The sequence below is a fragment of the Bos indicus genome, chromosome 21 (assembly GCF_029378745.1).
Source record: "Bos indicus isolate NIAB-ARS_2022 breed Sahiwal x Tharparkar chromosome 21, NIAB-ARS_B.indTharparkar_mat_pri_1.0, whole genome shotgun sequence".
Classification (NCBI taxonomy): Eukaryota; Metazoa; Chordata; class Mammalia; order Artiodactyla; family Bovidae; genus Bos; species Bos indicus.
Window position 1 is genome coordinate 12,036,990 of NC_091780.1, and position 14,465 is coordinate 12,051,454.

The 14,465-nt window shown below is 42.2% G+C and overlaps 1 long non-coding RNA gene across 1 annotated transcript in view; it reads right to left on the reverse strand.

The window, feature by feature from the left end:
* The window catches only part of LOC139178163 (uncharacterized), an 85,165-nt gene extending 83,214 nt beyond the window's left edge, over positions 1–1,951 (reverse strand). The window contains exon 1 of the long non-coding RNA XR_011562548.1: positions 923–1,951. This is a non-coding gene — a long non-coding RNA (uncharacterized lncRNA). The remainder of the gene's footprint in view (positions 1–922) is intronic.
* Between the last annotated feature and the right edge of the window lie 12,514 nt (positions 1,952–14,465).

The window sequence follows — 14,465 nt, forward strand, 5'->3', positions numbered from 1 at the left end:
AGGAGCCAGACAAATTATGAAAATTTTACACATTCTAATCTGCAGAGGATATCTCTAGAACACGTCTATCTCATTTTATTCTTTTTTGAAATTAAGTTCTGTTAAACATTTAATATCCAATTGTCTTATCCTGCACAGACCATCTAAAATGCATCCCCCTCCACAATTTTTTTAAACATATTTTCAATGATTTGCTATTTCCTGAGATGAAAGGATGCAACTGTTCAGGTCTGATTTCATACTGCTTCTCAGATCCTGATAGAGCATCATTCACAGACAAGACAAACAGGAGTTAGAAGCTGTTTGGGAAGGGGAGGCTTAGGGGTTGTTCGGATGGCAAAATGATTTGTCAAACGTCAATCCAAAATTCTGCGAGGTTCTTGGCTCTCCACTTTCCCAGAGCGCGTTTTGCTTTCTCCCACAGAGATGGACTAGAAACTCATCTTCAAAATCTAAACGTTCCCAGCCCGGTTCTTTTGTGCCTGCGTCTCGCTCTCCCGGCTCCGGCCGGCAAGCTCCGAGCTTGCGCGTTTTTACCTTCCGCTCGCCCAGCCGTTCGGACCCCGGCGGGAGACAGGCCATCCATCACCCACCCGGCTCCCGCCCGGCTCGCCGCCGTGGCCAGTCGGGCGGCAGGTAGGGCCACACCTGCGGCCGCCCGCCCCATCCCTGCTCTACCCTCCGCTCGCCTCCGGGGCTGGCGGTGCCCTGGGGAAGCCCCGCTTTCTCCGAGGCCAGGACTGGACAGGTGCGCTCAGGTGACCGGGCGGAGTGCGCTCGGAGCTCGCCGCTGGCGGCTAGGGGTCCGCAGGATCGCGGGGCGATTCGTTTTCGCAGACACCTGCTTTGGATCGTGTGTGTGGACCCACGGGCCCTCACTGTGTTTATAGTCTCCCCAAACCGGAAGAATTCTGATGCTTACCTTTGGGAGGGAAGAGTCAGTGAGAACACATGCAAGTCACAGAGTTCTTTGCCTCTGTGAACCAGGGATGGAGTTTGCCAGCCGAGTGTGAATTCGGCATGTCCTCTTGCACACTTCAGACAGTATCTCCCCAAGATTTAACTGAGCAATATTAACACTGCACTAATAGCTAGTCTCCATACGGCGCCCAAACAAAACCTAACCCATATCTTAAGGGTCATGAGAACAGATTGCAACAATACAGAGAAAGAGCTGAATCTCAAATCACAGAAGTCTTCCTTTTCCAAATAGGCAAAATAATTGTATCGCAAGCACCTTGCTTTTGGAATTCTGAGTTTCTAGGCTGCTCTGTGCTCGAGGCAGCTACAATTAGCTTTGTTAATGTGGTACAGACTTTGTAACTGGAATCCGTAACTCTTTCTGGTATGAAGGATCCAAAACTTCTACTTTATCATGTAATTTGAGAACAATTGAGGACGAGCAGAATCGGACACCCTCCCCTCAGCAGTGTCTATATAGTTGTCAATTACATCCAGACAAGGCTTTGGAACAGAACAGACTGTGCTGCTGGTGGCATCAACGCTTCACGGTTTCTCAAAGAAAGCATATCTTTTAAAAACAAACCAAAAAAAAGCAACCACAGCAGCAAGCATCACCCCAACCCTGTACCCGTGTCTTGCTTCTGAATCATAAATCATGAAATAAGAGTGAACAGTGACTCCAGCCTTCCTGCCTTTAGCAACCGGAACTGATAATGCCGAAAAGGAAGAGAAACAAACATTTGAGCTATATGGCTGTTGGGGGAGGGTGCCTGTGGGAAGTTCCAGGTTCACCATTTGTTAGAGACCTCCCAGGGTTAGGAAGTGTCTTTCTTCAAAGTAGTTCAGTTCAGTTCAGTTCAGTTCAGTTCAGTCGCTCGGTCGTGTCCGACTCTTTGCGACCTCATGAATCGCAGCACGGCAGGCTTCCCTGTCCATCACCAACTCCCAGAGTTCACTCAGACTCATGTCCATCTAGTCAGTGATGCCACCCAGCCATCTCATCCTCTGTCGTCCCCTTCTCCTCCTGCCCCTAATCCCTCCCAGCATCAGAGTCTTTTCCAATGAGTCAACTCTTCGCATGAGGTGGCCAAAGTACTGGAGTTTCAGTTTTAGCATCATTCCTTCCAAAGAAATCCCAGGGCTGATCTAAGTGTTTCTCAAACCCAGCTTCACAAGAGACTAACCTTGGAGTTTTTAAGAAAATACAGGTGCTTCCAGTGTCTCCTAGTTTATAATCTATGGGAACTTGAATTTGTATCCTACTGCTGTGTGGAAATTGTATAAATCTTAATTATGTTGAATTGGCTCAAAATAAAAAGATGCAAGCTTTCAGTTACAAGATAATTAAATACTAGTGATGTATAGTATATGCATGATGACTATAGTTAACACTGCCCTATGATGGATATGAAAGTTTAGAGAATAAATCCTGAGTTCTCATTACAAGGAAAAAAAAATATTTTTTTTGTATCTATGTGAGATGATGGATGCTCACTAAACTTACCATGGTAATCATTTCATGATGTATATAAGTGAAGTCATTATGCTGTGTACCTTAAACTTGTACAGTGATGTATGTCAATTTTATCTTAATAAAACTGGTGGGAAAAAGAAAATACCAGTGCCCAGAGCAGCATTCTGATTCTCTTGGTCTTGGGTGTGGTCTGGATAGAAGTACTCTGGAAAACCTTTCCTGTCATTGCGATGCGCAGTCCTCCAGCTGCACATTCCAATTTTGTTCTGTTTTATAGGATATATGAATGGGATTCGTGGGGTATTATTCTCTTCTGTTTCATGGGATACAAGTGTCCCTTCTCCTTCATTCTTTCTCTTCCCTCCAAACACAGCACAGAACCCACAGTAGATAAACAAAGTCTCTTCTCTTTGTGAATTAGAAAAGAATAGTGAAATACAGTTGGTTTATAATACTATGTTAATTTCAGATATACAGTAAAGCTGTTCAGTTACACACACATATATATTCTTTCTTTACATTCTCTTCCTTTATAGGTTATTACAATTTATTGAGTGTAGTTTTTCCTTATCCTTCGCTTGCTCCTATTCGCATTCTGGTCTATTCATTCTAGATACTAAAAGTGTATCATTGTGTTGTGAGTGTTTACTCACCGAGTCATGTCTGACTCCTTGCGACCCCATGGACTGCAGCATGCCAGTCTTCCTTGTCCTTCACCACCTCCCAGAGTTTGCTCAAATTCATGTCCATTGAGTCGGTGATGCTGTCTGGCCATTTCACCCTCTGCCTCCCTCTTCTCCTTTTGCCTTCAATGTATCATTACCCATTTTCATACCGTGATATTAACAGAAGTTGTTTTTGCTATTGATAGTTTCATGTTTTCATTATTTAAAGTATTGACTGGAGTGGGGGGATTCTTACTGAGGGATTCTGAACTCTAAAATATTTTTCTTAGAAAGTTCCACCTTGAGCTTGTGGCTTTTTATTCATCGGATTCAGGCCCACTTTAAGCTTCCCCAGATCACACTCCGATGTCTGGATCCACATTTTGTAAGATCAGAGCATCCTTCCTGTTCACCAAAGTGGAACTGGTGTTACTCTTTCCCTGGATTTTCCGTGCTCTCTGTGGCCAGCACTGCCACATTGCTGGATTATGTTGTACACTTTTCCTTGAGAGATAGATGATCTGTTCTATGATTAGACACTCTGACCTTTTACGGGTGTTGATCATTGATCTTGATCTGGGCTGGAGAGAAAGCTCTTGACTCTGAAAAGTTCCTCTGCTGCCAACACCAGAGGGAAATTCAGTTTCTGCATCCACATACCCACGGCAGCAGGATTTCTCTTCAATTAGGACTTCTCGCGTTATTATTTTACTTTTATTAAGCAAGCTGCAGCCTCCATTTTCCAGCTCTGGCTTTTAGTTACAGTAATCAATTTTTCAGTGTAACTGGCTGTAATTGTTGGCTTGGATATTGAGCTTTCATGGGGCTTAGACAGAGTGCGTTCCCATGAAGGGGCTTCTCCATACCTCGTAGACAGATGGGTAATAATACCATACATTAATACCTCCACATTGGCTTATGTGTGTTTGACCACAGTGCAAGCATAATTATTTTTGCCCAGTAAAAGCTATTAGAGATCTATTTGGTAGGTTTTACGATCAATAGCTCCTGTGATATTTGTGTTGCAGCCACAGAATAATCAATTGAAGGTCATATAAAGTAAATTACCATCCTCCTATAATGATTCTTTTTTCTAGATGAGAATTGGGTTTTATTATTTCATCAGGAGCCTCTCTCGATGCATGCTCTGTCTGTTTGAGAAAGAGAGAGATAAAAGTTGTGAGCGTGTTTTGAACACAGTATTAATATCCATTACTCGAATTTATGTTATCGGATTATTGAATTAGTGGATTCACACTGGAATTCCTTCCAAACCCTTTCTTATGGACTCAGTGCCACAGTTAATAATAGGCGGGAGCACACAGATGTCTTTTGATACACGGTGGAGTGAGTCACTTTGCAAAAGTCAATCTTTGTAGCTGTCTCTTTAAAGCAAATTTAGAGTTGGTTAAGTGTGTTCTATTGACAGGGTGCCTGAATTTTTCTCTTCAAACCCTTTTGGAGAGTGACTGGTCAACTAACCAGGGGATGGAGGCCAGAAGGCTGAATATCCTAGTTCACTGCCCACTGGTACCTCAAGGTACAACCGAGATCAAAGTAGAGTGGGGCAAGGATGCTGTACGTGCTTTCCCGGGGGCGGGGGCGGGGGGGCTTCTCCCTTGGCTGAGATGCCTAAGCTGGATTTCCTACTCATGTTGTGAGCCAGAGTGATGGCCGTGCCTCTAGACAAGATTGCAGTTTGCCAACCTGAGGCGTACAATCCCCCAGCTGTCTTAAAGGGACCCATTTTCGGAGTTCAGCCTTTCTTTTTGTGGGTGCAATCAGTTGTGCACTGAAAAACTGCAGCCACAGTTGGATAACTGCAGGCACAACAGGCCACCAGAGGCCTCTTTGCTCCAAATTTTGTACCTGCAACTAATTGCACTTACAGAAAATGGGAGTCTGGTAGGAGATTTTTTAAAAATTTGGGCCAGTAAATTCTCCATGGAGGGACTAGGCGAGGAGAGAGACAATTACTCACTTTCTTAAAGACAAAGGCAAATAGAGGCATCCTTTTCTTTACACACTCCATCCAGCCTGGAGTGCAGGGATTGGGAACCAAATACCAGGTACCACAAGTACCCTGATCGTTTGGGACACGGCCCATCTGTGACATTTCACAAACGTACCAGAAATCATTTGTTGAAAAGTACAGTGGAAAAGACACTGGTGAGTTTAAGGCTATGTGCTTCATGCTAGGTTGCTTCAATCGTGTCCAATTCTTTGCGACCCTATGGATTGTAGCCCACCAGGCTCCTCAGTCCATGGGATTCTCCAGGCAAGAATACTGGAGTGGGTTGCTATGCCCCCTCCAGGGAAATCTTCCCAACTAGTGGGTTCTTTACCACTAGCACCACCTGAGAAGTCTGTTAAGACAACAACTTTTGTGATAAATTATGTGTTTTTAAAAAATGGGAAAAGACTCCTTTGAAGAAATGTTTATTAGGGATATTACTTTTCATTTGCTTTGGGGACAATTAATGCAGAAATTAAGATTAAGTGCCTCTAGATTTTAATCAAATGATAAATTAACAGATATTTTCAATTTATGTAAAATAATATATATTTATGTACATACATACATTCATGTTCAGTTCAGTCTCTCAGTGTCTCAGTCATGTCTGACTCTTTGTGACCCCATGGATTGCAGCATGCCAGGCTTCCCTGTCCATCATCAACTCCCAGAGGTTGCTCACACTCATGTCCATCAAGTCGGTGATACCATCCAACCATCTCATCCTCTGTCGTCCCTTCTCCTCCCGCCTTCAATCTTTCCCAGCATCAGAGTCTTTTCAAATAAGTCAGTTGTTTGCATCAGGTGGCCAAAGTATTGGAGTTTCAGCTTCAGCATCAGTCCTTCCAATCAATATTCAGGACTGATTTCCTTTAGGAGGGACTAGTTGGATCTCCTTGCTGTCCAAGGGCATTGGAGAAGGAAATGGCAACCCACTCCAGTGTTCTTGCCTGGAGAATCCCAGGGATGGGGGAGCCTGGGGGGCTGCCATCTATGGGGTCGCACAGAGTCAGACATGACTGAAGCGACTTAAGCAGCAGCAACAGCAGCTGTCCAAGGGACTCTCAAGAGTCTTTTCCAACACCACAGTTCAAAAGTATCAATTCTTCGACACTCAGCTTTCTTTATAGTCTGACTCTCACATCCATATATGGCTAGTGGAAAAACCATAGCTTTGATGAGGCGGACCTTTGTTGGCAAAGTATACATATATTCGTGTATACAAATATACATATATTCATGTACTTATATTCATCTTCTGTGCTGTGCTAAGTCACTAAGTCATGTCCGACTCTTTGTGACCCTATGGACTGTAGCCCACCTGTCTCCTCTGTCCATGGAATTCTCCAGGTAAGAATACTGGAGTGGGTTGCTATGCCCTCCTCCAGGGGCTTTTCCTGCTCCAGGGATCAAACCTGAATCTCCTGGGTCTCCTGCATTGCAGGCAGATTCTTTACTGCTGAGTCATTGGAGCGTGTACTTATATATATCATATATTCATGTATTTGTGTATTAATGTATTAGTTTATTTATATATGTATTAATGTCTTTATATATGCATTTATACAAGTTATACCTGAATGTCTCTATACGCATATGTATACACAGGCATACATACAAACAAACATATTTCAAATACACATACGTATTTTATTTACCTTTTCTTATGAGCCCCAGGAAAGGGGGGCTCATATTCTGCAGTCTGAGTCACTTCCATATCCCAGTGACTTTGTGTGGAGGGGCTGTGGGGCTGTGTCACATGGACCTCGTCCTACCATCTCTTCTGTATAAAGTAGCAACAATCAAGCTGAACTTGAAATCAAGAACTGATTTTCCACCTTTTGCAGTTGACCATAAATTAAACAGATATTCTGGAAACCAGAAATCAAATATAAAATCTTCTTGGAAATTTGACATACTCTTCCAACAGAAATAGTTTAAAATATAATTTTATCCCAATGACAGATTTAATAGCAAACAAATCAGGAGCAGGTCTCACTAGTTCTTACAGTTCCCAGGAAATTGATGAGGAATAGTATAGTAGTTGCTGTTCAGTTGCTAAGTCGTGTCCCACTCTGTTACTCCATGGAATGCAGCACGCCAGGCTTTCCTGTCCTTCACTTTCTCCCTGAGTTTGCTCAGATTCGGTCCATTGAGTTGATGATGCTATCTAACCATTTCATCCTCTGCTGCCCACTTCTTTTGCTTCCATCTTTCCCAGCATCAGGGTCTTTTTCAGTGAGTCAGTTCTTCACATCAGATGGCCAAAGTATTGAAGCTTCAGCTTCAGCATCAGTCCTTCCAATGAATCTTCAGGGTTGGTTGGTTTCCTTTAGGATTGACTGGCTTGATCTCCTTGCAGTCCAAGGGATTCTCAAGAGTCTTCTCCATCACCAGTATGGTACCAGTATAGTCGTAGCAATAGTTAAAAAGTAAGGAAGCCCAAGATACCATGGCAGACTACTCTTGGAATGAGACGATTAAAGGCCAGGAATTGTCCCTTGTCCCTTTCAGTTTATTTACTGTCTTCATATTACAATTTGAGAATAAATCATATTTTGATGTTTTTTTCCTATAGATTAATGTCAAAAGGAATTGCTAGCTTCTCCCAGAAGTTTACTTTGCAAATTGGCTTTTAATGTAAATCTAAAATCCGACAACACAGTGCTGAGCGTATCTTGGTAGCAAGAATGGCATTTGTTTTCAGCTAGGTGTGATGGCCTGGGGATTTGGTCTCCTAGCAAAATGCCTTCAAGAGCCGAGTTGCCACTGAAAACACAAATTAACCCTCAAGCAGCTTGTTAAGGGCCACCCAGTCTGCACCAGGACTGGAACTTTCCAGATCTCAGAGTGGTCTTTTCATCTTTCTGCATCTTTTCATGGCACCTTATAAAATGAAGCCTCAACCATGGCCCTTTGGAGAGTTGAACCTCCCCATTTGCCCTTAGTCCTACTTCTAAAGGGGTTGGAGAAGTTGGAGAGGATTCAGATAAGAGGAACCCAAACAGTTTTTGTGATGAAACATTGAGACACATTTAGAGAATCCTTTGTTTTACAGAGGAGGAAGGTCAAAATGAGAGTCTGAAATGATCTATGAGGAAATTGCAGGACAGTTTCACTTCAGGGGTAATATAATATTATTCCTGTATTACTTCAGGGGTAATATAATAGCAATTTGGGAAATGGGTTTAAATTAGGGACAATTCCATACATACCGAAAAACATCTTCTGAACGGTTGATAGTTTAAAAAAATAGTTTTAATGAACAACACAGATGCTACAAAATATCAATCCTTATAATTAAAAGTGCTCATGCAAATGAGGCATTAAATAAATAAGAAGCTGTTATTGGAACTGATTGATGATGATAATGCTGGTGATCATTAGAATCACTTCCTTCCAAGTTTCTGTAACAACTTCCCACTCTCATAGTCACTTAGTACTTGCCTTGCCAAACCCCAACCTTGGATTAAATCAACATCTGCCTTCTCCACAGTTGTGCCAGCAGCTTCATTTAGCTAGTGTGGTCTGCACCTGCCTGGATCACCTTGGTTTGACTCTTAAGTATAAAATCCTGAGCCTCAGATGAGCTCTTAATGCTGCCCTGAGGTTCTCTTGAGTCTACCTGCTAAGTTGGATCTCCAAGACAAAAAACAATTCCATGCCTTCTTCTTTCTCCTGAAACTTCTAGTTTAAGCTGACCTTGGTTCAAAAGGCATCTGGAAAATAGATGCCATCAGTTAAGAATTTCTCATCTTTTACGTAACTTTCAGTAGTAAAACTCACCCACATCTACACTGTCTTATCTTTTCCCTTTAAAATTCCAACCGAAGACAGGTGCCTTGTGTTTTCAAAGTCCCTTGACCTGAGTTCTGAATCCTAACCCCTCATCCCTTTCAAGGATATTGTGGCCTTTGGTCCACCAATCTCCTGCATCCAGCACTCCTTTATTGGATCAGCTTACAAACTCAGCAGTTGTTGAACTGAAACAAATAGTCCACTAGGTATTTCTCCAGCGAAGATTGGGTTTATTCGGGTTCAGTGGAGAATTGCAGTTCAGACTCTGCAACCATAGTGAGCTGCCTCTCCTGTAGAGTGAGAGAAGGAGAAGGTATTCAAAGAGAGGAGAAGGAAGTTGAGAGGATTATGATGAATGGAGAATCCATGATTTTTTTAATCCATGAAGCCCTTGCCAAAAAGAAGTCTTTCTTTCTGTGTGCGTTCATTCTAAGTCGCTTCAGTCATGTCTGACTCTGCAACCCTATGGACTGTAGTCTGCCAGGCTCCTCTGTCCATGGGATTCTCCCAGCAAGAATACTGGAGTGGGTTGCCATGCCCTCTTCCAGGGGATCTTCCCAATTCAGGGATCGACCCCACATCTCTTATGTCTCCTGTACTGGCAAGTGAGTTCTTTACCACTAGTGCCACCTGGGAAAGCCCATACTTTGCAGAGTAGTATCTAACTCATTTGGAAAGCTAATCTGATTCCAATGTCTCATTAATTATCACCTGGCAATTGTTCTGGCTTCTGAGAAGCACACATGCTGCTTCCAAGAGTCTCCTCTGTTCTTTCCTTTCTTCATCCTCCTAATATAGTCTGTACACCTTGTCAAGAAAAGTTTACAGTAAAAGAGTCTTTTGCATAAAACTGTTTTGATAATAATAGTCATATTTCACAAAATACTCAATTTCTTTCACTTAGCTTGTTTAAAACTGAAACAGGTCTGAAAAGGTGGCCGAGGTATAAGGCAAAGTCATTCCGGGTGTCCGTAAGCTTCCCAACTTTTCTTTGAGAAGAGGGAAGGGGGTGAAACAAGAAAGGGAAGTGATCACAAGAGAATCACTAGGAGGAAAGTGATGAGCGCACACCTGAAATAACAACCGTTGGCAAGTCATGGTCTTCCTAAGAGCGGGCTCACCTGTGTGTCTCCCAACTCAGTGCCACAGAGCATGAGAGCTCCCCCTTCTGGTCTCCAACTCTAACTGATTTCTCAATTTAACTAAGGTTTCTGTTTATTTCTGGGCTTTCCAGGTAGCTCAGATGGTAAAGAATCTGCCTGCAATGTAGGAGATCCAAGTTTGATCCCTGGGTCAGAAAGATCCTCTAGAGAAGGAAATGGCTACTCACTCCAGTATTCTTGCCTAGAGAATTCCACAGAGAGTACAGTCCATGGGGTTGCAAAAAGTTGAACACAACTGAGTAACTAACACTTACTGTACATTAACTTTTTACACAATTATAACTGTGTAACACCTAAATAAAACAAAACAAACAAGCAAAAAAGCTAACAAAAATCAAACAGTATCTCTGGTAAAGGATGATAGTTGGTCTTCAATACCCTTTGTCGCCTTCTGCTTTGATTAAAGAACCTATGCTTTTAGTTGAGCCCATAAACACCTGGAATAGGCAACATCTCCCAGACTCTTGCATTTAGGTGTGGCCATGCAAACAAGTAAACAGATGGAAGAAGCATTGTCCAAATGAGAAGACCTGAGCACTTCATCACTTCCTCCCATGCTCATGTTAGCTTAGCTATACAATAGCAGGATTTGGGCCCCTGGGCATAGGTTCTTTAACCAAAGGAAAAGGGGGCAATGAATACTGAAGACCAACTATTATCCTTTAATAGAGATACTGTTTGATTTTTGTTAGTTTCTTGCTTTTTTTGTTTGTATGTTTGTTTTATTTTATTTAGGATTTGGACCTCTGATGTGATGTTTGGGGAGACACCATAGCAGCCCCAAACTTCTTAATGCCTAAACTAAGAAGGGAATTACAGAAGAAGAGATGGTTGGATGGCATCACCAACTCAATGGACATAAATTTGAGCAAACTCCAGGAGATAGTGAAGGACAGGGAAGCCTGGTATGCTGCAGTCTATGGGGTTGCAAAGAATAGGACATGACTTAATGACTGAACCACCACCACCACCACAACAACAAAGAAATGAAGGAGAAAAATATACATCTATCTTGTTCAAGTTGTTATTGTGGGGCTTTTTAACATTTGAAGCCAAAACTAAACTTAAATGATATGCTTATATTCTTATATTTCCTTAAAACGAATGCCATTCATTTTATGCTTAGAAGAAAGCTTATCTTCCATTCAAGTCCAAGTATTTTGAATCATCTATATATATGGCCTCCTTACCCTCACTCTTTGATTCTAGAATGGCTTTCACCTCATCTCTACAGAGACTGCTCTTGTTAGGCTCATGGAGCTTCACTTTGCTCATCCTCATGGTACCCAGCATCACTGTCCACTCTCACATTCACAAAAGTCTCTCTTTCCTAAGATTCTATGATGTCACACTCTGTTGAGTTTTCTTTGGCCTCTTTGGTCACTGTTTCTCAGCCGCCTTTGCAAACCTCTATTTTTGTGCCTTTTCCACCGCTTCTCCTTAGTCAGGTCTTTTAAATGCAATGTGTCCAAAATGAAACTCTTGATTCTCAACTGCCCAAATGTGTTCCTACCTCAGTCTCTCATCTTACTAAATCAATAGTAAATTCTCTAACTAGAATGTGGAATTCATTTTGATTCCTCTCTCCTCCTTGCTCTTCAAAACCCATATATCAAAGTACCTGTGTTTAGATCTACCTCAGGAATTCAAATCACACACATATATTTCTATCCATCTTTTCTTCAAGCATCCTCTCATCCAAGACAGGATCCTACACTCCTGGGCTGTGGAAGAGCAACTGATCTGATTTTCCTACTTTCTCTCTTACTTTGTTCAGTCTCAGTCAGTTCAGTTCAGTTCAGTCGCTCAGTCGTGTCCAACTCTTTGCAACTCCATGAATTGCAGCACGCCAGGCCTCCCTGTCCATCACCAACTCCTGGAGTTCACTCAAACTCATGTCCATCAAGTCGGTGATGCCATCCAGCCATCTCATCCTCTGTCGTCCCCTTCTCCTCCTGCCCCCAATCCCTAACAGCATCAGGGTCTTTTCCAATGAGTCAACTCTTTGCATGAGGTGGCCAAAGTACTGGAGTTTCAGCTTTAGCATCAGTCTTTCCAAAGAACACCCAGGACTGATCTCCTTTAGAATGGATTGGCTGGGTCTTCTTGCAGTCCAAGGGACTCTCAAGAGTCTTCTCCAACACCACAGGTCAAAAGCATCAATTCTCCAGCGCTCAGCTTTCTTCACAATCCAGCTCTCACATCCATACATGACCACTGGAAAAACCATAGCCTTGATTAGACGAACCTTTGTTGGCAAAGTAATGTCTCTGCTTTTCAATATGCTATCTAGGTTGGTCATAACTTTCCTTCCAAGGAGTAAGCGTCTTTTAATTTCATGGCTGCAGTCACCATCAGCAGTGATTTTGGAGCCCCCAAAAATACAGTCTGACACTGTTTCCACTGTTTCCCCATCTATTTCCCATGAAGTGATGGGACCAGATGCCATGATCTTCGTTTTCTGAATGTTGAGCTTTAAGCCAACTTTTTCACTCTCCTCTTTCACTTTCATCAAGAGACTTTTTAGTTCCTCTTCACTTTCTGCCATAAGAGTTGTGTCATCTGCATATCTGAGGTTATTGATATTTCTCCTGGCAATCTTGATTCCAGCTTGTGCTTCTTCCAGCCTGGCGTTTCTCATGATGTACTTTGCATATAAGTTAAATAAGCAGAGTGACAATATACAACCTTGATGAACTCCTTTTCCTATTTGGAACCAGTCTGTTGTTCCATGTCCAGTTCTAACTGTTGCTTCCTGACCTGCGTACAGGTTTCTCAATAGGCAGGTCAGGTGATCTGTTTATTCCCATCTCTTTTAGAATTTTCCACAGTTTATTGTGATCTACACAGTCAAAGGCTTTGGCATAGTCAGTAAAGCAGAAGTAGATGTTTTTCTGGAACTCTCTTGCTTTTTCCATTCAGAAGATGTTGGCAATTTGACCTCTGGTTCCTCTGTCTTTTCTAAAACCAGCTTGCACATCTGGAAGTTCACGGTTCACATATTGCTGAAGCCTGGCTTGGAGAATTTTGAGCATTACTTTACTAGCGTGTGAGATGAGTGCAATTGTGCGGTAGTTTGAGCATTCTTTGGCATTGCCTTTCTTTGGGATTGGAATGAAAACTGACCTTTTCCAGTCCTGTGGCCACTGCTGAGTTTTCCAAATTTGCTGGCATATTGAGTACAGCACTTTCACAGCATCATCTTTCAGGATTTGGAATAGCTCAACTGGAATTCCATCACCTCCACTAGCTTTGTTCATAGTGATGCTTTCTAAGGCCCACTTGACTTCACATTCCAGGATGTCTGGCTCTAGGCCAGTGATCACACCATCGTGATTATCTGGGTCTTAACAATCTTTTTTGTACAGTTCTTCTGTGTATTCTTGCCACCTCTTCTTAATATCTTCTGCTTCTATTAGATCCATACCATTTCTGTCCTTTATTGTGCCCATGTTTGGATGAAGTACTCCCTTGGTATCTCTAATTTTCTTGAAGAGATCTCTAGTCTTTCCCATTCTATTGTTTTCCTCTATTTCTTTGCATTGATCACTGAGAAATGCTTTCTTATCTCTCCTTGCTATTCTTTGGAACTCTGCATTCAGATGCTTATATCTTTCCTTTTCTCCTTTGCTTTTTGCTTCTTTTCTTTTCACAGCTATTTGTAAGGCCTCCTCAGACAGCCATTTTGCTTTTTTGTATTTCTTTTTCTCAGGGATGGTCTCGATCCCTGTCTCCTGTACGATATCACGAACCTCAGTCCATAGTTCATCAGGCACTCTGTCTATCAGATCTAGTCCCTTAAATTTATTTCTCACTTCCATTGTATAATCGTAAAGGATTTGATTTAGGTCATACCAGAATGGTCTTGTGGTTTTCCCTACTTTCTTCAATTTAAGTCTGAATTTGGCAATAAGGAGTTCATGATCTGAGCCACAGTCAGCTCCCAGTCTTGTTTTTGCTTACTGTATAAAGCTTCTCAATTTTTGGCTGCAAAGAATATAATCAGTGTGATTTCGGTGTTGACTATCTGGTGATGTCCATGTGTAGAATCTTCTCTTGTGTTGTTCGAAGAGGGTGCTTGCTATGACCAGTGCGTTCTCTTGGCAAAACTCTATTAGCCTTTGCCCTGCTTCATTCTGTACTCCAAGGCCAAATTTGCCTGTTACTCCAGGTGTTTCTTGACTTCCTACTTGTGCATTCCAGTCCCCTATAATGAAAAGGACATCTTTTTTGGGTGTTAATTCTAAAAGGTCTTGGAGGTCTTCATAGAACCGTTCAACTTCAGCTTCTATGATATTAGATTACTGTGATATTGAATGGTTTGCCTTGGAAACAGAGATCATTCTGTCATTTTTTGAGATAGCGGCCAAGTACGGCATTTTGGACTC